Source organism: Eptatretus burgeri, chromosome 3 (assembly GCF_056783735.1).
Source record: "Eptatretus burgeri isolate ZD-2024b chromosome 3, Ebu_testis_v1, whole genome shotgun sequence".
Taxonomy (NCBI): Eukaryota; Metazoa; Chordata; class Myxini; order Myxiniformes; family Myxinidae; genus Eptatretus; species Eptatretus burgeri.
Genome location: NC_140963.1, coordinates 99,432,930 through 99,450,429, shown reverse-complemented (window position 1 = coordinate 99,450,429; position 17,500 = coordinate 99,432,930). Strand labels below are relative to the sequence as shown.

At 42.8% G+C, this 17,500-nt stretch overlaps 1 long non-coding RNA gene across 2 annotated transcripts in view; it reads right to left on the bottom strand.

Annotated features, from left to right (window-relative positions):
- The window catches only part of LOC147030527 (uncharacterized), a 66,338-nt gene extending 56,636 nt beyond the window's left edge, over positions 1-9,702 (bottom strand). Inside the window, exons 1-2 of one of the 2 annotated variants that reach the window (XR_015055794.1) lie at positions 9,599-9,702; positions 5,171-5,219 (exon numbers count right to left, since the gene is read on the bottom strand). This is a non-coding gene — a long non-coding RNA (uncharacterized LOC147030527). The remainder of the gene's footprint in view (positions 1-5,170; positions 5,220-9,598) is intronic. The other variant, XR_015055793.1, reaches the window with a different exon arrangement.
- Positions 9,703-17,500: the final 7,798 nt, after the last annotated feature.

The window sequence follows — 17,500 nt, the reverse complement described above, 5'->3', positions numbered from 1 at the left end:
CGAACTAACTCCAATAAGCTATAGCATGTATCCTGTTTCCTTATTTTAATGTGCACAACATTGTTTTGTGACCTTTAAAGGTTATGCAAAGGCCAAATTTTGAAAGTTGTTGAACAAAACCGGGTTTTCGACATTTTCCAGCAAATAACCTGTCACTCGTACCACATCATGTTGATCATTTTTATAACTTTGTCAAAAATTCTCACATTGTCTCATCCTTGACTTCTGAAACAATCTACATCGTCAAATACCGCTCGTGAACCATCGTCGTCTTCAGAGTTGTATATATTTATATCTATATATGTAGATATATATTTATTTATATCTATATTTATTTATATCTATATTTGTTTGTATATATAATATATACACACACACACATATCTTTATGCAGGAGAATTGTGTGCTTCGCCTGTGGGTCTCTCAGATGGCAGAGCACTGGTATGGTTCACCAGAGGACCATTTTTTTTATTGGGTGGTCGCTCGAGTACCTTTATTGTCGGGTTTTCCGTGTGTGTGTGTGTGTGTGTGTGTGTGTGTGTGTGTGTGTGTGTGTGTGTGTGTGTGTGTGTGTGTGTGTGTGTCTGCAATGCGAGGCTCCACAGCACAAACCAGCAAACCAATTTCGATGAAACTTGGCGATCAGGTGCCAAATGAGCTGGGAGTGTGCGCGTTTGAGTTTCATTGCTTCGTTGCTATGCAGCGGCCGAAAAACCGCGTACGGTATTTTCAATACTTGTCCTGTACCTTCAATACTTTGAATGTGGAGAAACGAGACTTCGGAATTAAACACTTCGAGATATTTAGAAAATTTTACTCGAGCCGATTTTTGATTTTGGTTTTATTTTTTCAAATGGTAGTCCTTGAAAAATAGGGTGTCTATTTACCGTCTTTTTTTTGTTTGTATGTAATGGACAGCTCTGGAGGCCAGAGGAGTCAACCGATTTTGATGAAACTTGACAGGTAGGTTCATACCAGCATCTAGTTCTATGCTTTTGAGCACCGTTGCTATGGACCCCACCGTTGCCTAGCAACGGGACTTTGAAACTTTAGAAAATCTTTAAAAAAAAAATTCCGAAAATCAAAAATGGGATTACAATTATTTATGCGCACTATAATCAAACTCTTTGTCAAAAAATTTCTGCCCGATCCGTCAAAAACTATGACTAGTATGCAATTGTGTCGCGACCACCCATGTCGCCTACCGGCTTATTTTATTTTTTACATTGTCGAGGCTCGTATGAGAGCTAATACACAACGCACAACAAGGGGGGCAGGAGACAAGAGGGGCAGGAGAGGGAAGGACAAAACAGTGGGGAACAGAGACAGAAGGAGATCTGTGGAATGGAGAGGGATGGAGTGATGAACACGGGGTACACAAGATGGACACTACAGGGACTTTCAGGAAGGAAAGTAGGGAATTTGATGGAGATGGGGTTGGGGTGGGTTAACGGGAGTAGAAAAGATCGTGGTTTTGTATGGGGGAAGATAAGAGGTGGTAGAGAACAGCTATTTTGAAGGCCTGGAGGGAAGAATGGGATTGTAGGGAGTGAGAGTTTTTTTCCAAAGGCGGGAAAAAAGAGGAATGAAAAAGTGAAGGTGAGCAGTGATTCGTGATTTTGGTAGTTTTACGACAAGGGGTTGCTGTCAGACCTTGAGTACCCTGCGGAAATATGGGGGGGGAGAGGGGGCACATATCGCAGACAGAGCAAGGGGGCGAGAGAAGACGGTGGAAGACAGAAAGACCATCGACCTGCCTGCGGTGAGAGAGTGAGAGGCCTAAAGACTCAGCCTCACAGCAAGAGATACCAATGATCTGAAATGCCTTGGTTTCCACAACGTGAAACCAAGAAAGGTGAGAGGCAGGAGCACCAGCCCAGAGGGGAGAGTACTACTCCATCAGGCTGTGGACAAAAGCTTTGTATGTGGTCATGAGCTCAGGTGGGCTGAGGAAGGACTTTGCATGACGGAGGATTTCCAATCAGTGAATGTCTTTGGAGGCCAGGTTGATTCCTGGTTTCAATGCATAATTTTCCTTTTTATATAAGGGGTGCCATTTTTTTAAAACAATTTAATCACACACATGCACATTATCTTTTGTGTTTTCGTTTTCAAAGAACACAAAAGCTTTACGTCCTGATGGGTTTTAACTGCTATATTTAGTGCGCCCCTTAATATGAACATTTCTGGAGCATTACTTGGTTCCTCCGAAGAACCCAAGGGTAGTACAACATGCACATAATAATTTTTGAATGTGCCTTATTTTAAAGTTTGTAGTTCATGTGGAAGAAATTTCATCGCTCTCCGAGCATGTGCTACAAAGTTATCGACTCCCAAAGTAAGGTTAGTCATTTCCTTGACTAATGAGTAGTATGTGCTCCATAAGGTGCATTGTGCCTTTAATTTTCAGACTCTATCATCTTCAATGACTTGGCAAAGTGGCTGACATCCTCTGTGGTGAAGTAAGATAAATAGCAACTTTATTGCCCATTTCTCCACTACTTTTCAGGTCACTATTCGGCTTCTGGGGACAGGCATATAAAGGCTGCTCCATCCAGGTAGATGTAGGGCCCATATCAATGGTTGTGGTGGGTAGCTGCTTTCCTCGTCTTTCCTGCTTTTGATACGGAATCATCAGAGAATGGGTGGTCTTCAATATCCTTTGTTTTCTTAGTCGAGAAGGTCGCTCAGCTGACTGTACTCTGATCATTTCACCGTATTGAATAAGGATACCATTTGTGTGATGTGTTGTGCCAGAATCTGAGACTGTTTCCTCGGAAACAATCTATATGATCCCAGACCAAGATAGTTACTTTTTGTTTGTTGACACCAAGTGGGATAACCAGATTCTGCAATCCAACTGAAGCTGAGCCAAAGCTGTTTTTGAAGGACAAAATGGCACTGTGACTGAAATGGTTCAACAATCCAAGGAAATGTGTAGACCATGTCAAATTATAGATGGTCAACCCAAAACGCTAGACTGTGGGTGTTGCCTTAGCTCCTTTGGATTGAAGATTCATAATATCCTGAAGCAAGGACAACAATTTTCAAATTAATATTCACAGGGACCTTAACATGGTGATCTAATGATAGGCTCATCTGATACACCAATCGTCCAAGCTAGTAAATTGTGCTGTACAAAAGGCACCAAAGACTCAGCAGCCTTTACATTCACTTCATCAGATGTTGAAGACTACAGTCCCTCAAGTGGGTTGATCAGGGACATTTCCTGACTGACAACAATAGCTGCTGAGAACAGATTGTACAGAGATGTCACTGGACCTCACTTGATTGGAGACTTCTCGGTTTCACTTGCAGTGGTGATCTCACTTTCAGTCTCGGGTTTCGAGCTTGAGGACTGCAACTTCGCCAACACATGACCAGTGTCGATAGTCTCGACCTACCCCATGTCACACCATGTATCATTTTGACGATTGGCCAAAATGCATTTGGAAATACAGTATTTACATTGAAGACGTTCCTTCATCCATGAAGTCCTAAAAAAGTAAAATCTTCAATCAACGCATATCAATGATTTATACTCTAAAAAACATATTTGCTGAGTTCAAGTAAGTGATGAATTACTGCATGGTATGGCACAACAAAAACTAGAGCTGAAATTGAACTGTTCAATCATTTGAATCATGACTGAATTCACTATTAACAGCAGAGATAACATGAAAAAGTTTCAAAAATTCATGTTGTTACCCCCACCACCTAACGTGGCCACCTCAGGAGACTCCCATGCCACCTAAAGTGGACGAAGGTTATGTTTTCACCCCTGTTTGGCTGTTTGTTTATGTGCAGGATATCTCAAAAAGTTGTGGACTGATTCGGATGAAACTTGGTGGACATGTTGGGTGTGTGACAACCAAGAATTGATTAAATTTTGGTGAAGATCTGAATCTGGATACGAGAATTTTGTAATTGTTAAAGTGATTCTTCACCATGAGAGATCGGGTCAAAAACGATAGCATGATATTTCAAAAATTGATTTGGCCTGATATGTTCTCATGGATCAGGCATTGTTTGGTGCAGTTATGTGCTCCACAGAGTTTTGTTATAGTTTTTAAGTGATTCTTCACCATTGAGCGATAAGGTGAAAAACGATATATAGCATGATATCTCAAAAAGTTGTGGATGTATTATGACAAAACTTGGTGGATGAGTTAGTTAGGTGCGAAGAACAATCCGATTCGATTTTGTTTTAGGTGTGGATGCAGATCTGACTTATCAGTGGAATACAAAATGTGAACTTTTCAGCCTGGCGGAGGTATGCGCTCTACCGAGTGCCGTTCTTGTTGTCATAATGGCACAGACCTGATGGCCTCCACTGACCCGTACAGTTTTACATATTTGTCACTTCGTTTGTTCAAATGGTAGACTTTTTGTTGTTTTATGATCTTTTCATCAATTACAATCTCACAAATGAGGTGGAAGGTCTTGTACACACCAGTCTCCCCACTGCAAGAGAAAACGAGGGTTTAAACCAATTGAAGAGTTTTTCACCCTGATCATTCCAAAAGGAACAGTTTTCTCGGATTTAAACCTGATTTACATGGATCATAAACGTCCTTTTCTTTTTGGTGATGGGATCTTGTGTATTCTAACACACTTCAACACACTTCAGCGCGCGCACACACACACACACACACACACACACACACACACACACACACACACACACACACACACACACACACACACACACACACACACACACACACACACACACACACACACACACACACACACACACACTTCTCATTTATTATATGCAGTGAGATACCTTTATCATCCTTGCATATGTTGCCTCTTCACATAGCTTACTTATAATGAAATAATAATAATTGGCTCTGGTACTTTTACCTTGGTACATGATACAATACACAGGTTTTGAACTCTTTGGATGTAATATAAAATCGAATGAGTATTTACTAAACATGCAATCTGTTGTCTTTAAAGTATGGTATATATTAACCCATTACAGATATGCCGATTTCAGGCACATTTTTACTTACCAGCTTCTCTTTTTCCTGCTCATACCATATTATCATGACATCTCTTTCCTCAAGATGTATAATACAATTACTTTTGCTTGCACATTATACACCCAGGAGGCAACATATGTTTCCTTTGGGCTTGGACTGTCAGAAGAACTGCAACTGACCTCAAATCTCTCCTGTTGGGTGGTGAAACTTGATCATCATCAGGGTCATCTGGATCGGGGAGAACACCAAGAGCAGCATAAGGACCATTAGGGGGACTCAGTGTTTGTAGATCTCTCACTTCATGTTTCCGAGCACGATCTATATTCTTGTGTCACTGAATGATGGTTACCGTACGAAGCGGATAGGCCAACGGGAACAGTCCAGAGCAGACAATGCTCTTCCGAGATACGTTTTTTGTCACCATCGAGGCTATCCATGCATTTGCATAATTACAAACCTCTGCCAACGCTTCTCGGAGAAACTGACCATCTTTGAGACAAAGATGCACCAAACAGACAAACTTAATGAAGTGACCTCAGGCGTTAGATCACTGGACACTGCCATTTTGCCTGACTATCGACGTTCCGCCACCGGGAGAATGTGAGCAGCAAATCTGATTGGTCGATATGCCGTACAATTTTGCCAACTTCAGAGTAAAAGACTTACTAAATGTCAGGTTTTTGGAAGTGCCAACATAATCAGATTCATGTTCTACAGTGTTCAAAATATAACATTCAAATGAAATTAAGTAGTTCCTCAATCATGGTCACAAAACTTAATGATAGAGATGAGCGAACCACAACCTATAAAGGAAGCTGAATTCCCAAAGAAAGAGGTAATCCAAAAAATTAAAGAAGAAGAAAAAGCTAGGTTAAATTGGCATGACAAAGTCCAATGTGATGATGCAGAGGTAGCACACTTGCTTTTAAGTTGTCTCGTCTGGATTTGATTCTTGACCCAACTGTTAACTGTTGGGCTGATGCTTTGCAGGCATGGCATTGCATCAAAGAGTGCAACACCCTTTGGATGGATATTAATATTGGGACCCCTCTCCGAGCATAAACGTGTCGATGTTAAAGATCCCACGGTGTCTTTCACAAAGAGTCGGCAATTATCATCGGCATCATGGCCAAATCCCAAATTCCTGCCCTAATGTGTAGAGGGACTGCATCACTGGCGCATCTGTGCCTCATCAGTGATAATTGAATCCTTGTCTAATATGTGTTCATGAACAACTACTAGAAACAAGCAAAATTATACACAAGTGAAAAAAGTTAGAAAACACAATGATGAAGCAAACTTTCAAACAAAATAATAATGCCTTGTCTGATATAACCTACACAAATTTGATTGAGAAGGAGAAAAGAAAAAATGACACAATCTCCTGAAAAATACAACTAATGGATATTCGAGAAGGACTTTTCTAAAAGGATAGAGCATGGAAAATCCTCTTAGGTTGGCATCCATGGCGAGGAAAATTCCTTCTTTGGAAATGCCCCACTGGGTGCCGTGTGAAAGGGGGTACCATTGTTGTGACATCACTGGTGCCCAGAGTAACCTGGGAAGTGATGGCACTTCCCCCAAGCTGTGTGTGTGTGTGTGTGTGTGTGTGTGTGTGTGTGTGTGTGTGTGTGTGTGTGTGTGTGTGTGTGTGTGTGTGTGTGTGTGTGTGTGTGTGTGTGTGTGTGTGTGTGTGTGTGTGTGTAGCAGCTCCACTTCGAGCCTTAGATTCTGCAATCAATAAATAAATAGATAGATAAATTGATAAGACGAAATATCAAAACAATAGTTTAGAATGGATAAGAAGAATAAACTAAAACATCAACATTTAGATGAAATGCTTTCGTTGACAGTTGATGAAGAAAAAGTAACAAAAATAATTATCCATACTTTGATGAAATCAGCGTAAAAACAAAATTGAAGGGGGCGCCACGGGCAAGGTGTTCGAGATAGAGCAAAATGGTTTCACGACTTTAGGTGGGGAATGAACTCAAGATTATGCATAAAAAAATATTGTTTTTCCTAGCTCTCAAAATTTGGGCGGTCGTATGATTTTTATGTCAAAATTTGCAATTTTCTAAGTTTGTGACCTTGTGACCTTGATCTTGGGATGAAAATGAAAAATCGAGCTCCGTGGGGCTATGCAAGTGCCATTGGGCTAACCAAATACCGAAACCACTGCCAGATTCGACAAACCCCCTAGGAGAAGATGCAAATTGAAATCGGTTACCCCCTAAAAACACAATTCGCAATTTTCTAAGTTCGTGACCTTGTGACCTTGACCTTGGGACGAAAATGAAAAAAAAATAAAAAAAATATCGAGCTCTGTGGGGCTATGCAGGTGCCATTTGGCTAACCAAATACCAAAACCCCTGCCAGATTCACCAAACCCCTCGGAGAAGATGGGTTTTATATCAAAATTCGCAATTTTCTAAGTTCGTGACCTTGTGACCTTGACACGAAAATGAAAAATCGAGCTGTGTGGGGCTATGCAGGTGCCATTCGGCTAACCAAACACCAAAACCCCTGTCAGATTCGCCAAACCCCCGAGGAGAAGATGTAAATTCAAATCGGCTACCCCATAAAAACACAGGTTTTTTGGGCGTGGCTCCACCCATAATGGGCGCACCACGCCCATTCTCAGGAAAACACAACTTGATCATGATATGAACCTCCCACCAAAATTTTATCAGGATCGGATCAAAACCCACAGAGCTATGCTCGGGGCAGACAGACAGACGGACAAGCCAGTAGGCGGACATGGGTAGTCGACTACCCAATAGAACCTTACGAGATGGGCCCGTTCGATGGGGAATGACCTGAGGATTAAGCAGAAGAAAATTCATGATTCTAGCTTCAAGGGTTAATGCTGCAGATTGTTTTTTCGTTAAAATACCCCCCACATTTAGAGGTTTTTCGGCCGTTGCTAGGCAACGAAGGGGTCCATAGCAACGGTTCTTTCTCACACATAACTCGGACATACCAAGAACCTACCATACCAGTTTCATGTATATGAGTCTCTGAGATATAACGAACTTCTTTTTTTATTGTTTTCGACCAGGGTTCATTCAAAGTCTATCTTCTCAGACAGTTTTCATAGGATCCGGCTGGAAATTTTTGACAATATGGCTGAATGTACTGCCTACAGTCGCTCCTGGCCCGATTTTTGAAAAAATAATTTTTTAATGATTTTTCAAAAATTTCAAAGTCCCGTTGCTAGGCAACGGTGGTGTCCATAGCAATGGTTCTCATTTGCACACAACAAGGTCATGGTATGAACCTACCCACCAAGTTTCATCGAAATTGTTATTGTATTAACGGAGCACTGGACTGAACAGACAGACAAGCCGGTAGGCGGACATGGGTAGTCGCCTACCCAATATAACCTGACACAATGGGCCCGTTTAATGGGGAATGACCTGAGGATTAAGCACAAGAAAATTCATGATTCGAGCTTCAAGGGTTAATGCTGCAGATTGTTTTTTCGTTAAAATACCCCCACATTTAGAGGTTTTTCGGCCGTTGCTAGGCAACGGAGGGGTCCATAGCAACGGTTCTTTCTCACACATAACTCGGACATACCATGAATCAACCATACCAGTTTCATGTATATCTCACTCATAGTCTCTGAGACTTCACGAACTTTGTTTTTTTTTTATTGTTTTCGACCAGGGTTCATTCAAAATCTATCTTCTCCGACAACTTTCATAGGATCCGGCTGGAAATTTTTGACAATATGGCTGAATGTATTGCCCACAGTCGCTCGTGGTCCGATTTTTGAAAAAATCATTTTTTATGATTTTCTAAAATTTCAAAGTCCCGTTGCTAGGCAACGTTGGTGTCCATAGCAACGGTTCTCATTTGCACACAACTAGGTCATGGCATGAACCTACCAACCAAGTTTCATCGAAATCGCCATTGTATTAACTGAAATCGCCATTTTAAATACTGATAATAAGGGAAGAACAAATCTCAAAAAAAAAAAAATTAAAAAAAAATTTTTTTCAACTAGATCGACTACCCAACAGACAAGCCGGTAGGCGACGAGGGATCCGATAGGATCGAAGCACTGGAGATGATGCTTTTCATTCTCACCGATGAGGATTCATTGCCAAGACGTATTGGTTCACATACAATTATTCCTCTGCCTGGCAAGATTTTTCCTACTGCGTATTTTTGCCAACTGGCACTCCTCATAAAAAATGATGGTAAATAGACAGCCTATTTTTGAAGGACTACCATCTGAAAAATAAAACCTCAATCAAAAATCGGCTCGAGTAAATTAGGGACGAATTAAGTAAAAAAATAAAATGTGTCATTAGATGACGGCAAACAGAGTGGACGTCAGAAGAACACAGAGAGAGAGAGAGAGAGAGGGAGAGAGGGAGAGAGGGAGAGAGGGAGAGAGGGAGAGAGGGAGAGAGGGAGAGAGGAGAGAGGGAGAGAGGGAGAGAGGGAGAGAGGGAGAGAGGGAGAGAGGGAGAGAGGGAGAGAGGGAGAGAGGGAGAGAGAGAGAGAGAGAGAGAGAGAGAGAGAGAGAGAGAGAGAGAGAGAGAGAGAGAGAGAGAAACATAAACAGAACAACAGATGTTCAGGGAAATACGAACCAGACCGTGGGTAGCGCGAGAAGACTTCGTGGTCGATTGTTTTTGATTAACCAGACTATGGGTAGCGCGAGAAGACTTCCTGGTCGATTGTTTTTGATGAACCTGGCGGTGAAGCGGACGACAACATCACGGGGGGGGGGGGGTGTAGAAAAAATTTTTAAAAGATGTTTTTCAAATTCCACATAACTTGATTTATACCATATTATTAGAAATCCACAAAGACAGAAATGCCGGTGATTCCATTTATTTTGGATCCTTTTCACTTTGGTCAATAACGTTTGGATCGAAGAGAGATCGAAGGTGGAACGACGGTGTAGTTCCTTACAAACACTGTATACACACCTTAAATGACAGTAAATAGACACCCGATTTTTGAAGGACTACTATTTGAAAAATAAAACCTAAATCAAAAATCGGCTTGAGTAAAATTTTCTAAATATCTCGAAGTGTTTAATTCCGAAGTCTCGTTTCTCCACATTCAAAACTGTAGGACAAGTATTGAAAATAGTGAATGTGCGGTTTTTCGGCCGCTGCATAGCAACGGGTGGTTGCTTAGCAACGAAACTCAAACGCACGCACATTCCCAGCTCATATGGCACCTGTTCGCCAAGTTTCATCGAAATCGGTTTGCTGGTTTGTGCTGTGGAGCCTCGCGTTGCAGACACACACACACACACACACACACACACACACACACACACACACACACACACACCCCGACAATAAGGAATATCTAGCGAATCCAGACAGACACACACCAATAACGAATATAGTGGAAACTTATTTTTTTCGTGAAAATATTTTTTCGGAACCAACATATAATATATATACACCCACACACACACACACACACACACACACACACACACACACACACACACACACACACACAGACAATAAGGGATATCAAGCGAATCCAACAGACAGACACACACTAATAACGAATATTGTGGTTACTTATTTTTTTCGTGAACCAATATATATAATACGCACGCGCACGCACGCACGCACGCACGCACGCACGCACGCACGCACGCACGCACGCACGCACGCACGCACACACACACACACACACACACACACACACACACACACACACACACACACACACACACACACACACACACACACACGCACACGCACACACGCCGGTAGGCGACGAGGTATTCACTAGGATCGAAGCGCTGGATACAATGCTTTTCATTCTGACCGATCCACTGACGAAGATTCATTGCCAAGACGTATTGGTTCACATACAATTGTTCCTCTGCCTGGCAAGATTTTTCCTACTGCGTATTTTGCCAACTGGCACTCCTCATAAAAAATGACGGTAAATAGACAACCTATTTTTGAAGGACTACCATTTGAAAAATAATCGGTTTGCTGGTTTGTGCTGTGGAGCCTCGCATTGCAGACACACACAGACACAGACACAGACACACACAGATGGAACACCCGATAAACTTCTCTCAATGCTCTTGTTTGACCACATCTCCTGAGCCACACAATATTTTTCATAAGCCACGCCCACTTTCCTATGGAACTCCCACTTTTCATCAACCACGTCAACTTTCCCTAAGTTCCGCCCACTTTCCTAAGCCCCTCATAAAAAATTACGGTAAATAGACACCCGATTTTTGAAGGACTACCATTTCAAAAATAAAACCTCAATCAAAAATGGGCTCAAGTAAAATTTTCTAAATATCTCGAAGTGTTTAATTCCGAAGTCTCGTTTCTCTTCATTCAAAACTGAAGGACAAATATTGAAAATACTGTACGTGGTTTTTTGGCCGCTGCACAGCAACGGGTGGTTGCTAGGCAACGAAATTCAAACGCGCACATTACCAGACCATATGGCACCTGTGGGCAAAGTTTCATCGAAATCGGTTCGCTGGTTCGTGCTGTGGAGCCTCGCGTTGCAGACACACATGCACACAGACAGACAGACGGAAAACCCGACAATAAGGGATATCTAGCATATATAGCAAATCCAATATATATATATATATATATATATATATATATATATATATATATATATATATATATATATATATATATATATATATATATATAATTCCAGGAATCTCTGTTTGCCTGTCTGTGTATCTGCGACCGCTGTTTCTCGACAAACACTGGTCCGATCTCATTGAAACTTGCCAGGTATATTGCTGGGGCCCTGACTATGTGCCTTTTCAAGGTTTGATATTAATCGGAAAAGTGGTTTCCAAGTTATGGCCATTTATTTACCAAACCAATGACAGGACATGGTGCTATGACATCACGATTGACGTCACAATTCTTCCTTATTTTTTATTTTTTTTACTATTATTTTTTGACGTATGGCCATGCACGTGCGGGCACACACGTACGGGCACGTACTAGTATATATAATTCCAGCAATATCTGTGTGTCTGTCTGTGTGTCTGTGACTGCTGTTTCTTGACAACCACTGGTCCGATCTAATGGAAACTTGCCAGGTATATTGCTCGGGACCTGAGTATGTGCCTTTTCAAGGTTTGATAGTAATCGGACAAGTGGTTCCCAAGTTATGGCCATTTATTTACCAAACCAATGATTGGACACGTTGCTGCGTAGGCGTGGCCGATTGGGAAAGGGCGCCTTAGTTACAATGACAGGACACGTTGCTTGACGTTTTGCACCCACAGTATCTATCTTCTATCTATCTTTCTATAATTCCAGCAATCTCTGTTCGTTTGCCTTTCAAAAGGTTTGAAATTAATTGGACAAGTGGTTCCCAAGTTATGGCCAAGTTAGAGCGCGTTCCCCATTACGGGTTACAACGTACGGACATCTGGATAGTGATGACTTACTGTACTTAAATAATTTCTCGATTTCTTATGCACATTTATAGATAAACACAATGCCCCAATCCAGTCGTCATTTACAAGAGCGAAGGAACGGCCTGTGTGGTTGTTTGATTGTTTTTTTGCACGTACGGCCACGCACGTACGGGCACGCTTGAGTGAAGGAACGGCCTGTGCAGTTTGAAAGTTTTTTTTAAATTTTTTTTGCATGTACGGCAACGCACGGATGGCCACGCACGCATGGGCACGCGAGAGCGAAGGAACTGTTGTTGTTTCTGGCACTCGGTTTGAAAGTTTTTTTTTTCTTGCACGTACTGGTCGTGTACGTGCAAGTTGATCCCAACTTCTTCAACACAGTGATCACTGGCGATGAGACCACAGTGATCCGTCATTTTGTCAAAAACGAAAATCCGACGGCAATCACTTACACTTCCTCACTCATCGGCGGTCTGTCGTTGACTGACAGCTTCTGCAGGCGGGAAAACATTCACGCATACGGATTAGTATCGCCGACATACGTGCACCAAATCACGCCTCCCTAGCTTAATTTGTTTCTGCACGAAAAATTAAGGTTGGATTCTTTTTGAACACACCTCGTATATACATAAAGATAGATATTGTATACACACACACATATATATACATTAAAATATACAATATATATATATATATATATATATATATATATATATATATTTAGTATATTTTAATGTATGTATAAACACACAAATATGTAGTTGCGGTTTTACTATCCACATGCCGAGATTCAAACACACACAGCATGCAACCTCTTTGAATAGTTATCTCCATAATGAACGTTAAGAATAGCGCTTTCCCTATCAGGGTTATGCAATTAAACACATTGGGTGTTTCGCGCCCCTCTCAACTCGCTGGGATCATTGAGCCATCAGTGCATGATGATGTGTACCGTTACTGCCGTCATCATGTAGGACGTGCATGTTTTACTGCCATGCGTTCAAATTGTGTGACCAACACCAGCATTCTGGAACATGCGCCAAATTCTCAAATTCCCATTTATTATTTAAAGCCCCACAAAGTCCTTGTTTGTCTGTTCGTCTGTATGGATGTCTACACAGCAAGGTAATTTATTTCAGTCTTCCCCTGTACTGTATTTTGTTTCCCTAATTCCTGTTGATTCCCCTCCTCCTGAACGCGACCAGTAAATGGACCAGGATATGACCAATCCATCCATCCATTGAGACCACACTGTGCAGAGCGTTGGTGCTGCCTCAGCAGCCTCCTCGGCTATTGGCTACAATCCTGGACGGGTCGCCACTCCGACACAGGATACCAGCATGCTGGCACTCATTTTGCCAACCTCGGAAGATGACAGGCAGAGTCAACTACACCTGGTATTAATTCAACAGCAGAGTGGGATTTGAACTCAGGATCTTAGGATCCCAAGGCCACCACCTGAACCATTAAGCCAACGACAAGCATATGACCCAACCTCACTGAAATTATTGCCCCATTCCCTGGGTTGATGTCGTGGACATTTTTGGACACGTGGAGCTCGTCCTTGGAGCGTAGGGGGAAAAAAACGATTTCCCACATGTTAAGTGTGGAGCTCCGCTCAAGACGACAGCCGGAAGGACCAAATGAGTGAATATCCGGCCGGGCAGCAGAATGGGCGGGGCTACAGGGGAACCAATGGCTGGTATGGGGCCGGCTTGTAGGATCTGACGTGACCTAATAGCTGGTCCCAGGCCACCAAAGAAGATCTGATGTGTGGCTCAATGGTCCCACCTGCCCTAGGGGCGAAAAGCTATGCTCGGCGCCTCATTCGCTCTCTCTGCCCTGGTCCCAGACTCTCTGCATCACCCTCGCTTCTTGCCTGGTCCTGCATGCTTTGTTCATGCTCCCGATGGAGCTCGCAGACCCTCGGTTGTGTGGAGCAGTGTCGGGGCTATTCCGGAGAGCAGTACCAAGCTGGGGAGGGTGACAGTGGCGTACATACTGGTCGGCTGTGGAAACCCTGCCCCTCCAAATTGTGTGTGCGTGTGCATGCGCATGCACAGTCTGATGGGTACCCTGTCTTGTTATCCAGTAGGTGGGGTATAGGTTCAGCTTCGGCTGAAACTTGTGCATTCGCTTTCCCTTTTTGTAAAAACATATCTTGATTGCCCTTTTCAATTGCTTTTCCTCTCTTCCTGTCCCGGTTGCCCTTTGACGCAATTAAAGCCCTTTTGTTCCCTTCCCTCCTTCCCGTACCCCCTCATCGTTCATTGAAAATAAATTAGTACCTCCGCCACCGAAGGTGAAGGAGGTGATGTTTTCACCCCTTTCTGTCTGTTTGTTACTTACGAAATCTAAAGATTTCGTAAGTATATTGATGACTTCAGTCATCTGTTTGTGTGTTTGTTTGTGCGTGTGTTTGTTTGTTTGTAGGCACGATAACTTGAGAACGGAAGAAGCTACCAATGTCAAATTACACCACGTGATTCAGGAGGGTGATGGCTAGTGCTGATTAGATTTTGGTCAAAATCGATCAAAGGTGAAGGTCACAGTGAGGTCAAACATTCGATTTTTGATGGTTTGGTACAGAATCATCGGAGAAACTTCTGGTTTGCGTCGCTACCTTCTCGAGACAGCTTTTATTAGACAAGGTCAGAGGTCAAGTTGACGATTTCGTAAGTACCAGTTTATGACTGCTTGTTTGTTTGTTTGTTTGTGTGCAAGATATCTCAAAAAGTTGTGGACAGATCCAGATGAAATTTTGTGGACAGGTTGTGTGTGTGACAAAGACGAACTGATTAGATTTTGGTGAAGATTAGGATCCGGATCCAACTAGAATTTTTAAAGTGATTTTTTACCATTGAGAGATAGGGCCAAAAATTATATGTAGCACGATATTTCAAACAAAACTTTGTGGGTATGTTGGGTGTGTGACAAGGAAAAGTCAATTAAATTTTCGTGAAGATCCAAATGCGGATGCGGATTTGAGAATTTTTCAAGTGATTCTTCACCATTGAGCGATCGGGGTAAACTAATATATAGCACGATATCTCAAATGGTTGTGGACAGATTCTGATGAAACTTGGTGGGTAGGATGGGTGTGTAGCAAGGACGAATTGATTCAACTTTGGTGAAGATCGGAGTCCGGATCTGGATACGATAATTATTTAATTTTTAAAGTGATTCTTCACCATTGAGAGATTGGGCCAAAAATGATAGTACTATATAGCATGATATTTCAAATGTGTATTGGGCCCGATATGTGCTCGTGGATCAGGTATTGCATGGTGGAAGTATGTGCTCTACCGAGTGCCTTTCTAGTTCTTGCTATATTTCTAATCTGCCCATGGTTGTCCTTTCTTCCATTGGTCCAGCAATGTCCTTATGCAGATTAGCCAGGAGGTTATAATTCCCCAACTAATTGGCTCTCACACCAGTCCAGCATTGTGCTCGCATAAAGCTTGGCCACATTAATCAAGATCCAATAAAGATAACAGCAGCACAATCGCTGAGGGCGTGATTCCCCGTAAAGGAGATCACGTGTTCCTCGGTAAACGGTTGTCAGACACAGGACACTGGATCACATGGTCAAGTTATTGGCTTTCATGTTCGATTAGCGACCTGCCGTGATGCGAAGTTATTAGTGTACGATGGCCTCGATTCCCCCACCACCATACCCCCACGACTCTGGGTCCATAACATTTTGGTTTCAGGAGTGGAATTGGACCCGAGGTACGCTCACGCACCTCAAAATTACGAGCCATTAGTCAAAATTTTATTGAAATATATTTGTGAGGACAATGACGGACCAACGCAGCCAGATCCTGGTGAGCGATGTAAATGATGTCGGGAATACAAATATTGAATTAACGACCCAGGACCTGAACGAGGCAATGATAGAGGGCACTGGGGAGGGGGTTATAGAGGTGCGACAACCCCCACCCTCAGCCACCAGAAAATGTGGCACCTGTTGAAGGTGAAGGAGAGCAAGGCCAGGCTGACGGGAGGAGATGGGGAACATAAGGGCTGAGGTAGAAGGACTTATGGTCGGAAAAAAAATAATTAAAAGAACAGACAAAGGAAAATACTGACGCAATAAATAATTTTAAAAAGGCTCAGAGGGAAACGAAAAGGGAAATTATAGCTGTTAAGAGGAATGTAAAACGCTTCATGACAAGGTGACAAAGACTATTAGGGAAATGGGTGAGGTCATGGAGGCCAAAGAACGGGCCATGAAGGAACACATAGACAAGGTGGAATGCAAAATGGAGAAGGTAAAGGTAGCGTTAGAGGAAGAAGTGGAAGGGGCACACTGGGAGATAATGAAGGTGAAAGACCAGGAAGAAGATGTTAAAAATGAGGTAAACAAAATTAAGGAGGACCAAGTAGTTCCGGGGAGTTGAGTGAAGGAGATCTTGGAATGCATGCAAACGTTATTTTCACAGCGTGATTCTATGCTCCAGGATCAAGCGAAGAGAATCCAGGCCCTCGAGAGGAACCGGGAGGAGGTAAGTCCCAACCAGGTGAGTCATGGCGAGTCCGGATATGTGCATGGTGCAAACGGGTGTGTAATGAGCTTTAGGGTAATGCTGGACCCAGGGTTCCTTGGAGAGCCCAGTGTGCAGTGTCAGAGTAACAGAGTATGTGTCGGGGACGAATGCACTGGAGTGTGCAAAAATGCAGTGGAATGGTGAGCGCAAGAATGTTGGTCGAACGTCGACTCAGACGGAGGGTAGTGATTAGTGTGACTGATGGGAGGGGTGAACCTCTTGAGAGTGAGAAAAATATTTTGGAAGCTGCACTGTCCCCATGGGACTCTGCGTGCAAGGCATGGCAGATACAAGAGTGTGTGCGGTCCATGCTTGGCAAACCGCCCAAGCGTGGACCATTGTGTGAAGTGGTAATGGCTTCAGAGGAGCCGGTGCCTAAACGCTTCGTGGCAGATAAATTACTGGAGCACAGACAACTAGAAGGGGAGCAAGCAAAGGGATTGAGGAAATTTGGTGAAAATATTTTCCAATGGGAGCCCATGTCTGAGGTCCGACGTGCTGCGAGTGGTGCTTGCCGGATTCCCCGGCACCAGTGGAAGCAGCTACAG